The following is a 19,930-nucleotide window of genomic DNA, read 5'->3' as shown; positions in this document are numbered from 1 at the left end:
TAGAGTCATATTTTGAGATTCTATGAAGTCTGAGGATTTCAACATATCAGGGACACACTTCAACCCATAACGTACCTCCTCATCTCTTCAGGGTTAAATTGTGAGAGACTCCAAGCTTTGTGCTTCAGGCATGAAAGTTTCTGCAATAACTTGAAAGTGCTTCCTGTTGCTGTAAGACTAAGACAAGACCCCCTCTTTTTAGCAAAGGGGTCTATTCACCTGCTTCACTCAATTCAATTCTTGAATCACTCAATTCAAGGACCGCCACCTCCATGAGGCTTTTACAGACTGTTCTAAAACGAATTTGTCTCTCAGTTTAAACATCCTATTCCAGTCGTCCTGACCAGGCAGCTGGGCATTTGCACATTGACTCTTGTGATACAGATGGGACATGGCCACACCTACTGGGTGGTACAAATGATGTCATGCTTGTCTTGTTTATCTGCAGCTGCCATGAATAGAAACCACCCAGCCTTAACTACTCCATGCAAGACTACAAAGATAAATGTGTCCCTGCTGAATTGTGGAACCGGAGTGTTCCTAAAGGCAAGCGTGCCATATTGGATTGTTGAATCTGCACCTTCTCACATTCATCCATTAATCACCTACACCTTTAAACAACCACTCTGCCTTTATATGCATATAATATATTTAAAGGGAGGGGGAGAACATAAGACCAAGAAGAGTAAATTAAAATTTATTCAAGCACAATTGTGGATGGAAAGCACAATTCTGCTTGGTGGAAATGAGACACCAGGGATTTGGTGAGTCTACTTATTGTGGATGAACATTGAGTCCGGCCTTCTTAAAAGGAGGTGAGACCTATCTCATTCAATGCATTGGCAAATGAACAATTGAGCTGTAGCATTTCCTATCTTCATTGAAAATGGCAGGATCTAAGTGGAACCTTTGAAACAAAAAAGATTAAGTTTCCTTTCCTGTGACCTGGAGGAAATGGACAGTAGTTTCTGTAGTTTGAGTCAGTGTCTTCTCTGAGCCATGGAAGGAACGATATTATTCTACTTCACCTGTTATTGAAAATCTTCTAAACAAAATGAAACAAATGTTCATTTTTATTTAAGACAGTGTTTAAAAATAGCCTATAGAATCTGTGTTTTATATATAGATTCATTATTTTTTTTCAAAAGCAGAGGTGCACGGTATAACAAATGAAAGTTTTAAAATTTTTCTTCAATGAGGACTTAATAAAATTAAGTTTTATCTTGCAGGAATTTTAAAATAGCTCTTAAAAACAAAATAAAACTGATTTTTTAAAAAGATTTTATTTAGGGGCGCCTGGGTGGCTCAGTGGGTTAGGCCGCTGCCTTCGGCTCAGGTCATGGTCTCGGGGTCCTGGGATCAAGCCCCGCATCGGGCTCTCTGCTCGGCGGGGAGCCTGCTTCCTCCTCTCTCTCTGCCTGCCTCTCTGCCTGCTTGTCATCTCTCTCTGTCAAATCAATAGATGGAATCTTAAAAAAAAAAAAAAAAAAACCCTACACATTTAAAAAAAAAAAAAAAATAAATAAATAAATAAAAAGATTTTATTTATTTGTCAGAGAGAGACACAGCGAGAGAGGAAACACAAGCAGGGGGAGTGGGAGAGGCAGAAGCAGGCTTCCCGCTGAGCAAGGAGTCTATTGTGGAGCTCTGGGATTCTACCTGACCTGAAGTCAGATGCTTAATGGTTGAGCCACCCAGGTGCCCCAAAACACATTTCATCAAGAAGTTTCAGTGATGCGCTTCTATTTAGTCACTTTGTCCCTGTAAATAGGGTATATTCCTAGAATTTTTTGCATAAATAGGCTTTTTTGAAGTGCTAAATTGGCTTCTGCCCCACATGTCCCTTCATTAAATATATATATACATGCATATTTAGTTATATATATCAGTGTATTATATCTTTATAAAACAAGTATCTATGTATTACATATTTTATAATATTGTAAATCTATATAATATATATAAAGTATAATATATAGAATGCATAGTGTATTATATACAATATATATACAATGTATTTATTATGCCATATAAAATATTTCAATATAATGTGCTATTTTAGACATTGTATATTATATAGTCCTTACTATGCATTATATATGATACATTATACATGTACAGAGTAAAATACAATGTGTGAAATTAGTCCACCTAATTACTAGCTTACTTTCATAAGGTGATGAAGTAAACTACTAAGTGGCTATCAAGCCACAGAATTCTTTGCAATAGACTTTTGGGACAGGGTACATTTCTCATACACAGGTAGCAAGAACTGATTGCAAAAATGTCAAGAGAGGGACCCAGGTTCTGATCTTGAGTGGGGTCTTGGCCGGTATCCTGGGTGGGTGAGTGATTTTCCTTGTACCTGCAATTTCCCACTGGCAAAAGAGAATAAATATGTCCTCTCTCCACGCATGTCTACGGGGATGTTTTTCCGGGTTTCTGTATGAAGCGTGCACTAGACGCCCAAGAGAGTGGAGATGGATCGAGGGTGTGCCTTTGGCAGCTTTGTGTCTTCTCTTATTCTACCAAGGCGATTCCATCTCCCAGGCTGATCCGGCGCGCAGCCTGTACTCAGGACAGGTGCTTCCAGATATCTAATTCCCTTTATATCTGTGCCTTTACTTACCCTGTTGGCGTTGCTCTGGTATTCCTTTCTTCTCTCACAGTTACTTGAATTCTATTCAAACTTAGGCTCTGATTCAAGAACCACCACCTCCATGAGGCTTTTACAGACTGTCCTAAAATGAATTTGTCTCTCAGTTTAAACATCTTATCCCAATTGTCCTGACCACGCAGCTGGGCATTTCCATGTTGACTCTTATAATACAGATGGGACATGGCTGCACCTACTGGGTGGTACAAATGATGTCATGGCAAAATTCCATCTTATTTTATCTCATTTTAGGCCTCTGGGACATTTACATTCCTAGGAGCACATGACTTTAGAGCACACAGCACTGAAGCACCCCAAGACTCTGATATCCCCAAGAAAGACCTTACAGACCTACCTTCAGAAATAATCTCCCTCGTGTCCTTGTGTTGTGGCTTTCTCTGGGACATCCACAGGCCACTGGAGGGAGATCTCTTTCTGCCATACGCCATGGTGCCCAGTGTGAGCTTAACTCACCTCGTAAGATTAATATTCAGAGAAGGTATTGTCACTGCTTCCCTCCATTCCTTAGTCCCTCCAAGACATGGCAGCTGAAAGCCCCTCTCCCATTTACTGCACCACACATTGTCCTCACGGAGATCATGGCCTTTGTCTTGTCTCCCTTGTGGTCCCTTGTCAAACACAGAGCAGCATCTGTGCACATGAAAAGAGAAGTAGAAGCAGTTTCTAGCGCTGCCCTCTAAGTTGGGTCCACAAGGAGATTTAACCACAATCCTGACCCTGAGGCACATGCTTTGGAGGATCTTTTTGATAAGAACATAGTATAAATAAGGCCAGGGCCTTGAACTTTGTTACACATATAGCCTGCTATTTTTTTCTTCATCTTTCCTTCTATTCCTATTATTAATTATAAGCACCATCATTGACTCCCAAGGATTTCCCAAGAGGATGGTATTAAGAGATTAACATTTAAAGGAGAAATCCATTCTTAGTACTACCAAAAAAAAAAAAAAAAATCAAAATACACGTCCCCGTACATGAGGACCAGAGATGCCGTCTTCAGATCTCTCAGATCTCCCACTGTCCTGTCATGACTGTCCTTTGAGGAGAGACTTAGAAACTCTTTACTCTGTGCCCATCTTATTTATAGAAGGTGAAATGCAGAGGATGCAGGCTGGCTGGGTCTGATGCCCATCAGAGCTTGTCTTTTTCCCTTATGCACCGATAGAGAGAAGGCAAAATAGGAGAATAAAGTGAGTGACCCGGTATTAGGGAACAAGAGCACGTCTATGCTGAGACAGAAACCGGGCTGTGCTCTGAGCCCCGTGCGTGATTCACGGTGCCACACTCTCTCTGATGTTCCCCACAGCGTGTGTGAAGCAAGTGCCAAATGCAGTTTTTATTCCACACGAATGCTCCCACTGGCTGCGTCCCTTCTCCTCCTGGCTTCTTTTGGTCTGAGGATTGCTCGTGGAGATTATGTTGCTGGATTTCACCACATGGTGGTGGCTGCATTTCAGCACTAGCTGGAAACACTTCCTGGGATTCTGTACTAGAAAGAATTTTCCAAGGGCCCCCTCGGCGAGGGTCAAGTTTTTCTCAGTGCAGGTGATCACGGTATTATATTAACAGTCAGGGTTTTATTTTAACCAGCCGGGCTCCAGCGTTTTTCACGGATACCTGCAATGTGCCTGAAGTGATGTGAAGTTTTCTTTCACTGCAATCTGCCTCTCTTGCTTCAAACAGATCTGTTTCACTTAAGGCCAAGTTTCAGTGTATTAGAGACAGCTGGGTAGATGTAAATGCCACTGATAAACCAAGAGATGCATGTCCTAATCCCGTCTTGGCTAGAGAGATTGCATTGTAATTCTGTGTTTATACATCAGTTTCTGCATGGGAGTGAGACCACCTCATGAGTAGGGACTGTGTCTTCTTTATCCTTATTGTCAGGGATCCTAAATATTGTGCTTGATGAACTGGATTTGTACTAGCGGAAAGCCCCTGCCTATCACATAACCTCTCTCGGTCTGAACTTGTACAGTGTAAAATGGTGGAAGAACCAATTATTCATCACACTCCCAGCGTGATCATCCCATAATTCTACACTGATTCTCTTTGCCTAGAATCTCTTTGCCTAGGTTCTGTCTTTAATTCTCAGCCACGTAAGAGAGGCCCCACTCACTGAGTATTTCCGATGTGCAGAATGGGATGACTTTGATTTTGAGTTATCCATTACAGAGGAAAGTAAAACTGAATACTTTTTAGTGTCACAAAATAAATTTATGGGGAAGGCAGGAGCGTTCGTTGGGGTGAGGCCCCAATTATTGTTTTCTTGCCAATGCATCTCCTCTCACAGAGACCGAAGCCATGACAAGTTTCATCCTCGGAGTTTTCATTCAAGTTGCAATTAATTGTCGAAGGGGCTTTGGCTCATGTAGTCATTGGCTTATGTTTTTGAGTGGATGATCCAATAACCAAACCCTTATACGTATACTCTTTATCTTTACATACAGCATTTTATCTGATTGACCTTAGCACAGCATGGGCCCCATTCACCATTTCTGATTCAGAAGCATTTAAGTACTCACACCTAAAGGCTAAATACTTTCCATTTGTGTCAGTGACCCAGAACTTGAAAGCGATCTTCTTCTCACCTTCTAGTTCTACACTGTCATGATTACACAGTTCTGTTTCCTAATTAATCTGAGAAGCATGATGGGGTTAAAAGGTTACTTCTCATCACTTTAGTTCTGCACATCTTCTGCTTCAGGTCAGTAGACTCCATTCAGTGAGAAGTAACTGTAGCAGACTTTTGTTTTGTCTTTACATGTGTTTTTCTGTAGAGGAATTGGGAACAGAAAAGGTGAAAAAAGGTTACCTGTATCATCCTTTCCGGACAAGACTAATTACTGCTTCAGAGTATATTTCTTTTCTTTTTCTAAAGATTTTATCTATTTATTTGAGAGAGAGTGGGGGAGCGGGGAGTGGCAGAGGGAGAGAGAAAATCCCAAGCAGGCTCTGCACTTGGTGTTGGGTCTGATGCAGGGCTCCATCCCAGGACCCTGAGATCATGACCTGAGCCCAAATCAAGAGTCGGATGCTTAACCTACTGAGCCACCCAGGCGCCACACTTCAGAGTATATTTCTGTTGGTATATGATCATCTAAGTGACATTTATAGACTTGACTATCCTATGGGTTGTTTTTACTAGCACCTTGAATCATTAGGGAGGTTAAATCAACATCCCTTACTCAGTATAATGCATTACTAGTTCTTCAAATGTAGGTGGGTGTCTGCTTGCAAGCTGAAAGAGTACCTTGATGGTAATGTACCAACTAAAAGAACTCTCTCAAAAATGAAGCTGTTTTAGCCTGTGGCAATTGTCCACGCCTGATAAACGTCTGGCATTTGAGTGTTTGCCAGAATCTACCTTCCTATCTCCCTTTAACTACCCGCCAGGATGAGAAGGTGAACCGAGAACAAATGACTATCAGCCAAGTGGTTAGACCACAGCCAGATACTAGCTTTGTCCATGAAGTAACTACAAATTAATGAATTGATGTTCACGTTTTAAAAATAGACCTCCCACTTGCAGAGTGAATGATAATCTAAAATGCCAAAATGTTACCCTCTAGGACACTACATAAGGAAAAGAAATAGGACCAAGTTACCTAATGTTACTGCCTGGAGGAAGCTGCTGATTACCTTCCCTAGCTCAGGTCCACAGAACATTTCATGCAGTGACTCTGAGTGAATGTTTTTTTTTTTTTAAAGATTATATTTATTCATTCGACAGACAGAGATCACAAGTAGATGGAGAGGCAGGCAGAGTGGGAGAGAGAAGCAGGCTCCCTGCTGAGCAGAGAGCCCGATGCATGACTCGATCCCAGGACCCCGAGATCATGACCTGAGCCGAAGGCAGTGGCCTAACCCACTGAGCCACCCAGGCGCCCCTCTGAGTGAATCTTTGGTGGTGATAAAGCTTAGTTGCCTTCTCCCAAGGTACCACTTTTTATTTGTGTTTATGCAATGCTTCACCGACTGAAGCTATTTAAATTTTTAATCTAAGAAGTCATTTTGATAAGAACTCCTAGAGTCAGGAACCAAATGAACCAGGCCGAAACAAGTGCAATTGTTGAACATGTGCAGATGCCCCGAGCTCTGAATGTATTAAATAATTTAGCTTCCCAATTATGCTCCACTTAGGCTTTCACTAAAACTCCACACATGCTTTTGGACCACTGAACCCAATATATTTCTTGTTTTAGAATAATTTTTTAAAGTTAAATTATAATTTAAAAAAATAAAGTAGAATGGAAAGGGGTACCCGAAGCCTTACAACAATAGAGTTTCACCCCAACCAGCGTAACCACTGATAATGGGTACACACCAGGGACTCATGATTCACAGGTTGCAAAGAGCAAAACCACGAGTCAGACACTTAACCGACTGCACTATCCAGGCTCCCCTAGTAGACTTGTGTTTTAAAGAGGAAAAAGGAGGAAAAAACAAATCAATTATTTTGCTCCATCTTTTCCCATAGTTGCTCAATTAGTATGTTTTTGCTGGGCAAAAAACGGGATTTCCATAAATATATTGCTTTTATATGCATGCTTCTATCCTAATCCCCTTCTTCTTCCAACCTCCCCCACTCCCCAACTAAATGTTGTGAAGGGAAAACCCATGGAAGCACCAATCAAACCACCAGGACAGGAAGGTAAAGCAGAAACACTATCTGATTGCCTGCTTCTGGGAGGCACCTGAACCAATATGGACTCTAAATCACCCATGTGACTGTATTGCTCTGGTTCAAGTTAATAGTGCCATGGAGTCAAAAAGAGACTAAGGGGAATCTGAGGGTCACCCGGGTGACCCCAGGGTCAAGGTAGAAAAGCTGTGACTTCAATTATGTATAAAGGAGAACAAAAGCAATATTACCTTGAGGGTCTTTCTTAACCATCATATTTCAGATTTGAGTTTGTGCAACCAGACATTCACTCAGGCTGAGAGAGCAAGGTTCTTTCCTTTAGCCATCAGGCAAACCCTTCTGGAACAAATAATGACTTAATGCTAAACAAGCAAGAGTGGCTAGGAACCTCAGCAAAGCTCAGGAATCAAGGCAACAGGTGACTTTGATGGTGGAGGTGCATAAGAAAACAGAGTGCAAGTAGAATGAGTGGACTGAATATGGAACATTAAACCTACAGACTCTCTAAGATCCCATAGAGCAGAGCAATTCAATTTCCTCAGCTGCAGCAAAAGAGGGGATACCCACTTCCCAGAGAGATTAAATCAGAGAGGATCAGCATTTAGGGTTCACCAAAACAAATGGTGGAGTGCGGATGAGATATTGTACTGGGAATGAGGGATTAGGTGAAAGGTCTGCAAACTGGATGGTGATATCTCACAACCTCCCCATCCTTTTGGCCCTTCTCATATTGGCAAATGGAATGTTTCCACAGTACCCCACCCACCCACCAAAATTAGAGAATGCCTGTCTGAGAAATTGCTCTGCCCAAAGGAAAAGATTCAAGGTGCTGACTTAAGAGTTGTCTACCAAAGAGCTAGAGGGAAGCTTATAGTTGACATACCCCATTTGTGTACACAAGGTTTCCAGAAGGTCTATCTATCTATCTATTCATTTATTCATTTTTAAATAGATACAGATATCTAAGAATCACCAAATACATAAAATCTTCTAAAATAAAGAATACAAAAGCAGCAAATAGAAAGGAATTCAAAAGAACCCAAAACCATTCAGGAAGCAAAAAAAAATCTTAAAACAAGTGTAATAAAACTTAAATTAATATTCTGAGAAAGAAAAGATATAAAGCAACCATAAAACAAGAACACTCAGTTATAAAGTAAGAGGGAAAACTTATAAAAAATAAGACATGTTACTCAGAAATTAAAACCTGGTATTTCTGATAGAAGGGATTGAAAATGCAATGGAAGAATTGGAGGATAATGTTGAGGAAGTTCCTCACAAAGAGATGAAAAGACAAAAAATGTGGAAGGTGGGAAAAACAACAATAAGAAATATTAGAGGATGAGTTTGAAATAGTGATTCTATAACTTGCATCAGAATCACCTGGAGGGCTTCTTAACACAGAGATTGCTGTGCCCCTCAGGTAGAGTTTTTGATTCAGAAGGTCTGAGATGCCACCTGAGAAGGCATATTTCCAACAGGTTCTCAACTGATGTAGATGCAGCTGGTGTGGACTAGACTTTGAGAACCCTGTTCTAGGACAGTCAACTTCTAAATAATAGCAGTTCCCAACCATGAAATCCAGAAAGCAGAGGGGGAGGAAATGGTAAAAGAAATAATTCAAGAAAGGCATGGATTTCCAGATTGAAAGGGCATATTGAGTGCGCAGCACAATAAATGAGAAAACATTCACCCCAAAGGGACATAATGATGATATTCTAGAACTTTGGGGATAAATACCTCAGGGATAAACATGCCCAGAAAGAAAAGAATAAAAGTTCACATCTAAAGAGTAAGAAATCAAAGTTTACACTTACTTCTGAATAGCAGCACTGACAAAACACTGAAGGAATACATTCAGTGAATTAGGAGAAATGATTTCCAAAGTGGAATTCTATGTGCAGTCAAATTTCAAATAGACTTTAGGTGTTCTTAAACATTTATTTCTCAAAAATTTTACCTCCTCTGGACTCTTTTTTCACAAAGCTACTGAAGAATGTGCTTCTACCAAGGAGTGTGTGTGTCGGGGGAGGGAGAAGCCTCAGGATCCAGAAAAGATGCAAAGGGAATTCTCTGGACAGTGCGTGCTAGGAGGAGAGCTTTCAGATGACAGCTGAGAGGCAGGCTGTCAAGGCTGGAATGGACAGTTGTGACACCTCTTAATGGCCCCCAGTGTGTTCACCTTTACTGGAAAAATAGCTGTAGTTCTCTGGAAGAGTTTAGAGGGTTAATTAATGAAAATTGCATAGAAAATTACACAAATAGTCCTAGGAAACAAACTGAGGGTTGCTGGAGGGGAGGGAGAGGAAGGAATGAGGTAACTGGGTGATGGACATTAACGAGGGCATGTGATGTTATAAGTGCTGGGCATTATGTAAGACTGATGAATCACAGAGCTGTTCCTCTGAAATAAATAATATATTATATGTTAACTGAAAAAATAAAGTGTTCACTTAAAAAAAAGAAAGAAAATTAGGCAAGTAAAAAATATACTTACCTGAGCTGAAGTTAAAATTTGTGTAAGAAAGCATAATCATTGCACACTATGTGACCCTATAATGAACATCATAATATTAATGTTTAATGTATTTTTAAATTATACCTCATTTATATTGCAAGAAAGTAAGAGGAGAAGTATGTTTTAGATGGGGTAAGACAGTTCTCAAAACAAGTCCCCTACATTCTTACTTTCCATAGTAGAAAGTCACTAAACAATATTTAAAATGGAAAAAATCAATAAATAATAGTTTTATTTAGAATGAGAAAAGAATCAATAAGAATTGAATGTGGTCACTCCTGAAAGTATCATTTTTATCTGAGCAGGGCTAGTCAGCAGATGGTTGTTTTATTATCATAGCCTAGAAGTTTAATTTGACATTTACTGTGGACATGTATTGTTTTGTTATTAATAAAAATCCTTAAAGGAAAGAAATAAAAGAAACTTAATCTCTGGCATGGACAAGCTGGAGAAGACCAAGAGAAAGGAGTGCGTGGAAGAGAGAACTGGATTCCTTCCAGAGGCACAGTGGGTTTCAGAAGGTGAAGTCTAGAGAGCGATTCTAGACAGCTACAGAATTGAGCCTTCTGTGTGAGAGAAAGAACCCATTTGTTCCAATTCTTTTGAACTCAGATTTGGGGGGAGAACATATTTTAAAATCATCTATCTTCTCTATAAAATGGTCCAAATGTTTCAAAGCAAAAATCCTAGTGGTCCTCTCTCCTTGTTATCACCATGGCTCCATGATGTGGGCATCAGTTTAATGGAGCCAAGGGTATGGAATGACTTTCTTCAGATACAACACTTACTTGATGTCCTTCCTCCATCACTGAAGACAGATGAGCCTTTCAGATGTTGCTCCTCCACCAGCTCCTCATCAAATTCCTGACCCAGAGAAGAAAGGCAGACTAATAGACAGTTTTATTGGTCTAGTTGGGGCATGACTATAGGACACTGACTTCTCCTTATGAACTTCTAGGTAATTGACTGTGCTTATACAGTTATGAGAAAGGCCATCTAGTGGTTGGACCTTCTTGTCCCTTTTCCAACTGCCAGCAAGCTGAAAGGCAAAGCTATTAACATTTAGGTTGATGTGTGGTTTTGGTAGGTAAAGCCCTCTTGTTTCTAACATAATCAAAAGCTGGGGGCTGATGAGCTGGAGTGTTTGGTTTTGCTCCACAATTTATTTACTGTAACAGGGACACTTCTGGGTATGGCTTGTTTCTATAGGAAGAGCTGCACGGTGCCTCAGAAAAGCTATTTGTTGATGAAACACTAATTGTAAAATAGTTACCTCAGAGAACCCAAATGTAATTACATTAAGTTTAATTACATATCATTAATTATATAAAATATTTAAATTGTTATGTTGAATTGTGCTGCACTAGTTGCTGTACATTTTTCTGGTGTGTGGAGCAGATGTGCTTGAAGAGTTTGGATGTCATCCAGAAGTTAGTGAATTGTAACTGTTTAGATAATCGGAGTCTGATTTATACCATCCATTGAAAAACAATAGCTACATATATTCAGTGATGTGGCAATATCAAAGGATATTGTAAGGATAAAGTAGCTTATGCCTAGGTGACATTTGATAATTATAGCTTAGTACAGACTTTAAGATTAGTCAGCCAAATATAGGGAAGTCAAAAGTCTAATTTCTCATGTAAATCAACAGCAGCTAAACAAGCATTTCTTGTTTATATTGGGAGAGAGCCATTCCTTTCCCTGCTGTGAAACTGACATTTTATTTAGGACGCTGGAATTACCAAAGAAGAATTAAATCATATGCTTTGTTCCTCAGACATTGACTTACTCAAATTAATCCACCATTAGTTTGAAAATATTTATATACTTCACTTATATTCAATTCTCTCATTCGAAAGCATGGTGAGGTTTCCATACAAGGAGAATAGAAGAACAGCCCTAGAAAGTAACAATAGATTTTGTTTTTCCAGTATGTGACTGGTACTTATTAGATCTAACACTAAATGCAATGATTGATCTTCAGTTTTGGTAAACACACAGCAGTACTGGAATTTGTTCTCTTAAGGGGTTTGCTTTCATCTTTATACTGATTTGGAGTATGGCAAAGCACAGAAGCAGTCTTTAAACAGAAATGACTATAAAAAGACTATATATAGTTAAGCCTGTATATATATCTATGACCTGAGATTTTGTCAGTCAGATATTTAGTACAGTTCAAAATTTTTTTTTATTTTTATTTTTGTCTATGCAGACACTATCTACTGTTAATAATATCTTTACTCATTCAAATTATTCTAACAAAATTTGGAAAAAGAAAATAACTCATTAGTATCTCGCCATTTGCCTGTTGTGACGTGTCACTTCCACTGGATTTGGAGAGGATCTCTTCTGCAAAAGTTCATTTTCAGGGGTGCCTGGATAACTCAGTTGGCTGAACATTTGCCTTCTGCTCAGGCCATGATCCCAGCACCCTGGGATTGAGCCCCAGCTCGGGCTCCCGGCTTAGCAGGGAGTCCCCTTCTCCCTCTGCCTCTGCCCCTACGCCCCACTCCTGTTCTCTCTCACCTTCTCAAATAAGTAAATAAAATCTTAAAGGCAAAGAAAAAAAAGAAGTTCACATTCAGGATGAGCTATGCTTATAATCTGAAGACCTAACATGTAAAAGAAAACTTTTTTAAAAGACACCCCCCGATTATTTTGATGGAAAATATTTACAATTGCATCTCAAATCATTGTTTAGAGGTATGTTTAGGTATGTGTTCAGTTTTATGCTGGGTCTTCTAGTAAGAAAATAATTGAATTCTATGTACACTGTCTATGTCAACTATACCAGAAGATACAACCTGAATGTCCAAATTTGGACCAAGGGACCAAAAGAAGGATTACAGTCACAAGATAGAGTCTGGAGTCTATCTTGACTCTATCTTGACTGAGGAGCAAGCTCAGTGAGGACAGGGACCTTCAGAAGGTTTGTGCCCAGGAAGATCTGTAGAAGTTCTAGTTAAGCCTGTGTAGTCTACTAGCCTTCCCAGGGTAAAGGTAATTTAGTAGTTGTAGGGGTTAGTTCTCCCCAACTCTCACCGCCTAGGGGAGATCCTGCCAGGTGTACCCATTACAATATCATTCAAGCAGCTTCAGCTTAATACTGCAGGTGATTCCTGAAACCATTGCCTCATTGATAGATGTCATCTTACCTATTTTGAATTGAACTAGCCTTCTGGCCACAGAGCCAGTTCAATTTGATTTCCTAAACCTCCCTTATAAGTCAATTGCAATCCTCCTCCTGGCTCAGGCCTCGCAGGAGACTTTAGGGTCTCTTTGTCTTCCAGAGCAACAGGGGTGTCAGAGCTCATCTAAGAATCACCCTTCTTGTCTATGACAGTGTCAGGAAATAAGAACAATTTATCCCTGACAGCTTTAGAAACACTATCTACTAATTTATGCACTACTTCTCCTTGGATAATTGGGATCCAGACACGTTCTGCATAACAGCCCCTGGCTTGGGGAGGTCCCGGGCTTACCAACTGCTACCCCTGGAGGAGGAAGAGCCAGAGGGTGAGCAGATTGTGCCTTTTCAACAACAATAACAACTAAAAAAAAAAAAAAAAAGAAGAAAAGAAAAGAAAAAAAATTAGGGGTGGCAAGGAGGCTGGAAGACAAAGGAGGAAGGATTTGATAGGTCATCTGTCAGTAGGCCTTGATAGAGGCTGGTAGAAAACAATGGAAAGCCACTTCAAAGTGAACAATGCCACGCTGAGTATGTGCCAGTTTCATCGAATAAAAAGAAAGAAGACATGTCAGCTATTAAACACATTCATTAAAGGGTGTCCTTAAAAAAAAAAAATCTAGTTTTTCCCACTCTTTTTCTCTCCTGTGAGGGTGGAAAAAATGAATGAGTCTATCAAAGCAGGAGGGAGGTGTAAGGTTGCCAACTTTCTGGAAAGTCAAGCAGGAATGTCTGAATTAATTAAATATTTATTATTAGGATAGAGGTTGTTTAGAGTATGGAAAACAGGCTAAATTCTCCCTGGTTTCAAGTAATCTCACGTGTTTGAAAATTTTGGAGAGTAAGAACCCCCCCTTCTAGCCCTCTCACTTCTACCAGCTTGTTTTGTTTTCAGTTATATTCCAAAATAAAGCAAGATCTAATGCTTAATTTGAGGTTTGGAAGAATTAAAAAAATAAGAAGATTTCAGATTTTAAAGCTTGATTCATGAACAGGAGACAAAGGGAAAAAAGGCACATTTTCACATCCATGTTTTTGTGATAATTGGAAAAGAAAAAAAGGCAAAAGAAAAATTTAATTAAGTGCTGTTAGTTCACAAATGATTTCTCATCTCAAAAGTGTCTGATGTGCTGGTCTATGCTATGAATTTAGAGATGAAAGAATAAATATCAAGATGTAATAAGAACATTAGGCTCTAAGAAATTCCATGTGAGTTTAAGACAATGAGCTACTCAGCCTCAAATTCTGTCTTGGACAGTGGAGCAGAGTATGACTCTCTTTTGTGTGTGTGAACTTCTCAAAAAATGGGAGATTTGATTAAAACTAATATTTCCAGTATCTGATCAGTTCACTGGAGTTTCCTACTTAAGTCTTATGTTTCTGTAAGTGAAGAACACTTCATTTTCCTGGCACCTGTCAGTTTGTTTTGAATCAGATGCCGAAGTACAACTGATTATTTTGTGCTCAACTCTTATCTCTTCAACTAAATATAAGTGCCTTGTGGTCATGATTCTTGCCTCGTTTATCTTTTGCAGAGCTTCAGGGTGTGGGCTACATGTTACATAGATTGGTTTGTGTGTGTATTTGTTTATTTGGAAATACCAACTGCATTTGTACTGTACCAGACACGGTAGGAAAAAAACGTTTTTTAGGAAAAAAACGACATAGATAAAAGTCCTACCTCTATGGACTTATTCTTCTAATGTGTGTGTGTGTATGTGTGGGGTGTGTGTGTGTGTGATAGACGATACATGGAGGATATATAAACCCAGAAGATAATAGGAGTGTTCAAAGTGTTCTGAAGAAAAAATATGATAAGGGAGTGGAGAGTAATGTGTGTGCTTGTTAGGACTGGTGGTCAGAAAGGGCAGCGTCTCTCTGAAGAAATAATGATTGGGGAGATAACTAAATGAAGTGAAGGGACTGCCTACCCAAATGTCTGGGGGTGGGGGGAAGAGCTTCCACAGAGGACTGAAGAGCCCTGAGGTTCTGAGGGAATTGTGCATGATGTATTCCTCAAGCACCTAGGAGGCTCTGTTCAAGGTGAAGGAGGGAACAGGGTATACCAGGCAAGCCCTTCTATGCCCTGACCTATATTTTCAAGTAAAAGATCTCAGCCCTTCACTCTTACTCATATCGATGGAGCCCTGTCGAAGCCCACAACTACTCCAGGGCCGGGGACTGTGGCAAATATGAGGATGGAGTACCAGAGCAAGGTGACCCATGGGCACTGTGGAGATGAAGACTGACTTAAGTGGTCCTAACCAAAGTCAGGGTGTATCTAAATGAAATGCCCGTGCCTCTGCTATGTTCAAATTATTTAAGTATAAAGTTTAAGTAAATCATCATTAGAAAATCATTCAATATTCATCAATAGTTCTCTTCCCTACATATTGATAGTATCCGAGCAATACAACAAACTCATGTGTTTATAATTCTAGATGCTAGTAGGCTGTAGACTGTTGCTCCCTCTGTGAGACCTACACTAAAGGACGATGATTGGATTTTCTTTTCTTTTCTTTTTTTTTTTTTAGATTTTATTTATTTATTTGACATACAGAGATCACAAGTAGGCAGAGAGGCAGGAAGAGAGAGAGAAAGGGAAATAGGCACCCTGCCGAGCAGAGAGACTGATGCAGGAATCAGACCCAGGACCCTAGGATCATGACCTGGGCCAAGGCAGAAGCTTTAACCCACTGAGCCACCCAGGTGCCCCGATGATTAGATTTTGACTCTCTGTGACGTACTATCATTATTGCTGAAAAATATTTTGTGTTTTCATCCAAAACTTCTCCAGCAGGACCTTTGACATTACATATATATATATATATTTTTTTTCCTTCATGGTGTTAATGGAAGTAGTGACTATGTATTACAATAGAGCTTATATTTATCATTAGCTTAGTGACCTCTGCTGGGAGGCTTAAGATAACCATCCTTAAATTCAAAGTTGGGTTGCTTGGATGCTTGGACCTCAAACATGAGTTCTTTATAACCCAGGATAATTGATTTTGCAAATTGATCACTGTGCCTATGTCTGAAAGCTGATATTCACTGGATGGAAGAGCCCTTGTTTTATAACTGAGAGTGTGACCAATTCTGAAAGTGACATATTTGATATTAGCACGTTCTTCCAGATTGTCTGTCTCTGTTCCCTCATGTTGCTAGGTCTATTTTATGTTATTCACCAAGTGGCACTTCTTGATCTCTTTCCAATATGCTTAAAAAAAAAAATCAAAGGCACAGATGATGTCGTTTTCCATCCGAATCTTTTTCCCCCATCATAATAGCATGATTCAGTATCATCCAACCAACCTTTTTACCACCACATTTGCAGAACTAAACTCTTCAAAAGGGAGCAAACACCCCACAGAGCAGAGGCCTTCTACTATTATTTTCATGAATATTTAAAGAGCCAGATGCACTTTTGTTAAAGGGTAAGCTTGTATTTATGTAAACCTGTGTAAATTTTTAGATTCTCCTCATCTCCATCCTAGACCATGTTGTCCTACAAAAGCAGTTTACATAAATCAATATGAACAGTGTCCACTGACCTACGTTCATCCCATTTTCTATGTGCCAGAGAAAAGTTACAATTCAATTAAGTTTATGCTTCAAGGTAACAAAGGATTAGTGCAGAATATTGATATGAGAAGATTTGGGACTTCTGGGCACCTGGGTGGCTCATTTGTTTAAGTGTCCATCCAACTCTTGATTTCAGCTCAGGTTATGATCACAGGGTCCTGGGATTGAGCCTGAGTCAAGCTCCCTGCTCAGCAGGGAGTCCGCTTGTCTTCCTGCCTCTTTAAGCCTTCCTCTACTCAGGCACACTCTCTCTCGAAAAAATAAATAAATAAGCCTGGGGGGCAGAGGAGACAGAAGATCTGTGACTTCTAAAAACTGATCTAAGCACATTTAATAATAACACTTAAAAATGAATATTTAAAATAGTTTCATTAAAAGTGATATATGCGTGTGTACACTTTATAGGCTAGTCACAAGATGTCCATCGGGCAAGGTAAATTCAATGAACTAGAATCAGCCATCTGAAGCATTCAGTTATACAGTAAATGTTTTTCTTTGTTTGGTGTGTTTTCTCTGTACTCCAGTTTTTATGGGAGTTAGTCGTGAGGGAGATACCGAACAAGACGATGCAACCACAAAATCCATTCCTCCCTGCCTCCGTTCCTTCCTGTCTTCCATTCTTTTTTCACTTTTCGGCTCTAGCTTTGAAGACCTTAGATTCAGTAACAATTTCACTGAATATAGTGCATTCTGTGTCTAGCACAATAATAAAATCTTGCAAATTAGGATGGATTATGTACAGAAATACTCCTCTCCTCTGTGTAGATAATATCTTTTATTTTTTAATTTCTCCCGTGGGTTGGAAGAAGCTACTAAATTTGTTCTGATAGATGTCTCTCCCACTTTTAAACTGAAATGGAAACTTCATTTGGATTTCAACAGTTGTTTGTTTGTTTTTTCATTATTGTCCTCTCCCTGTTTTAAAATTCAATCTAGAAGGCCGCATTGTATTCAATTGTTATGTCTCCTTCTCCTTGGTATTTCCTGGTCAGTAATAGTTTCTCAGTCTTTTTAAAATTTGTCATGACCTCGGCAGTTTTGAGGAGTCCTGTAGTCAGGGATTTTGTAGAATGCTTGAAATTTGGGATTGTCTGATGTTTATCTTAGGTGTTATGTGTTAGATTTTCTAAAGAATGCTATAGAGTTAAAGTGCTCTTCCTATAACCTCCTGTAGGAAGGTATTTGAATCTATATGAATTATCATTGATGATGTTAACTTCAGATAATAAGGTAGTGTTGGCAGAGTTTCTTCACTGTTAAGTACTAATTTTCTCTTTCCATCCTCTAGTTTTTGGAAGTGAGTCACTAAGTCCAGCTTATCCTCAAAGTATAGAGGAAAGAGGACCTTTTTGAAATATAGGATGTTACCCTCTGTTGAGGTAGAGAGAAATGGATGGATAAAAGCAATGGCTGGGTTTGGATCTCATTGTTAATACTTCACTGGGGACATGCAAAAGGAGCCACTCTCCTCTTGAAAGTGGATAGACCGCAGTGGGGAAAACTCTCCTACCTTAGGTTATTAATCTTGTTCATAGCTGCTGCTATATCCATTAGGTTCTGGGCTCTGCCACTGAGAATTGAGCCCAGCTACAATGGTTGAAGTGGCTGGGAATCTCTCTTCTCTATTCTTTCATGCTCAAAGAGATTAGAATGGGTCCGTTCACATTACTACCATAGCTGTGCAAACCTTGCTGTTTCACACTTGCTGATGTGCCATTGGTCAAAGCAAACCACATGGCTGGGTCAAAGTTGATGCCAGAGGCGTCAACAAAAGGGTGAACACCCAGAGGTGTGATTCAGTGGAAAGTCTTCATTTAACAGTCTACACATCTGAGTAACAAATAGCTAGTTGAGAGTAGAACCCAAATCAGTCCTACTTCAGTGCACCTCCCCGCTGCAGCATATTGAAGCCAAGACATAGATCTTGTTCTTCCATTATGTTTACTAAAGCAGGAAATCCAACTGATACTTTCAGGTTTTCAGTAATAAAGGTTGACACAGAGTGTTCTGTTTAACCTTTTAGATAATTAGCACATTCAGCGGACCATATTCTTTCCTCAGCACTTTTGCTGTGTTCAAGTACAGAAAGAGTAAAAGGATAAGAATAGGAATCAAATGGCTTATGGACCATATCTCGTTTTGACTATGTAGGTGGGTAACCTTTAACAAATGATTTACCCTTTTTTGGCCTTAGTTTAATTATCTGTAAAATGAGGATGTTCAGTAGCTTCAAAGATTTTCAGCTCTAGAAAGTCCTATGATATGTTCTTTATTTTTAATTCACACATTTTCTGTCTTTCTCTCTTTTTTTCTTTTTAAACTCTTACTGTTGATGAGAACAAGTTAAATACTTAAATCTGGCTAGGTCCAGGAATGGAATGGTTAGCAGAAGTTGTCTAGGTGGGTGCTTAACAGCATAGTCAGAAGCAGAAAGAGATTCAAATCCCAACTCTTTCACCTGTAAACATTAAGTCCTCAGGTTTAAGCATTGAGAGTGACTATAAGTGGTAATAGTTATAGTTACCTCATAGTTTTGAGAGGTTCAAACTGAGTAAGTGTTCAAGAAAAGGTGTTTACCACTATTTTTAGGATAACTATTATTGGCAGTAACAAATCAGATGACACTTTATCTCATAATATGTTAAATTTTGTCCTCTACTATATGATTTTACACTAAGTACCCGAGTTGTATCTTAGAAAATTTCTCACAAACCAGACCTTGCACTCCGAATATGGGTTTGTGGGAGATTTTTCTGTCCCTTTTACAGATGACTAAACTGAGGCCAAGTCTTTCTCTGCAAGTCTTATTTCTGTGTTGGGCATCTAGAAATACAGTCAAATTAGGCCCACCATGTCCGTTTCCCAAGTCTAGTGTTAGATACTATGGAGGGTTGGTTTTATTTTCTTCTTCAGTTTTTTGTTTTTTGTTTTGTTTTGTTTTGTTTTATTTTGTTTTAGGAGCTACTGGGCCTTAATTCACACAGTTTAGGATGTAGAAACTGACCTGTTTTGTCACCTGATGATCTTTTCCAAGAGTTTGATTTCTTTCTGCCTTGAACTGAAGTCATTTTGGGATATAAATTTTATCTTCTTAACTAGATTGTAGATACCTTGAGGATTAAAGAAGCATTTTTGATATCTTTGTTTTTCCCCAAGCACCCAATACAGAAACATGAACATAATACATGTCCTAATAGGTTTTTAATGTAGCCCAAAGAGTTCTTAAAAAGCAGTGGAATTTAATAGCAAATAAGTTTAGCCACCATTCTGTGATAGACATGACATCATGTATTTAATTTATGGGATAGACTTTAA

General features: G+C 39.3%; 1 protein-coding gene and 1 long non-coding RNA gene across 5 annotated transcripts in view; one reads left to right on the top strand and one right to left on the bottom strand.

Annotated features, from left to right (window-relative positions):
- The window catches only part of DCC (DCC netrin 1 receptor), a 1,135,716-nt gene that overhangs the window by 291,641 nt on the left and 824,145 nt on the right, over positions 1-19,930 (top strand). The window lies entirely within an intron of this gene.
- LOC309848192 lies at positions 5,043-19,686 on the bottom strand. Of its 2 annotated transcripts, XR_014302890.1 has the most exons (4): positions 19,620-19,686; positions 10,629-10,879; positions 9,820-9,875; positions 9,279-9,531 (listed from the first exon to the last, which is right to left on the bottom strand). It is a non-coding gene; the product is annotated as an uncharacterized lncRNA (long non-coding RNA). The 2 variants fall into 2 exon arrangements; XR_014302889.1 differs by lacking the exons at positions 9,279-9,531; positions 9,820-9,875 and adding an exon at positions 5,043-5,451.

This window comes from Mustela nivalis (assembly GCF_964662115.1).
Source record: "Mustela nivalis genome assembly, chromosome: 14".
Classification (NCBI taxonomy): domain Eukaryota; kingdom Metazoa; phylum Chordata; class Mammalia; order Carnivora; family Mustelidae; genus Mustela; species Mustela nivalis.
Note: the sequence above shows the minus strand (reverse complement) of the source record. Positions and strands in the feature narration are given on the sequence as shown.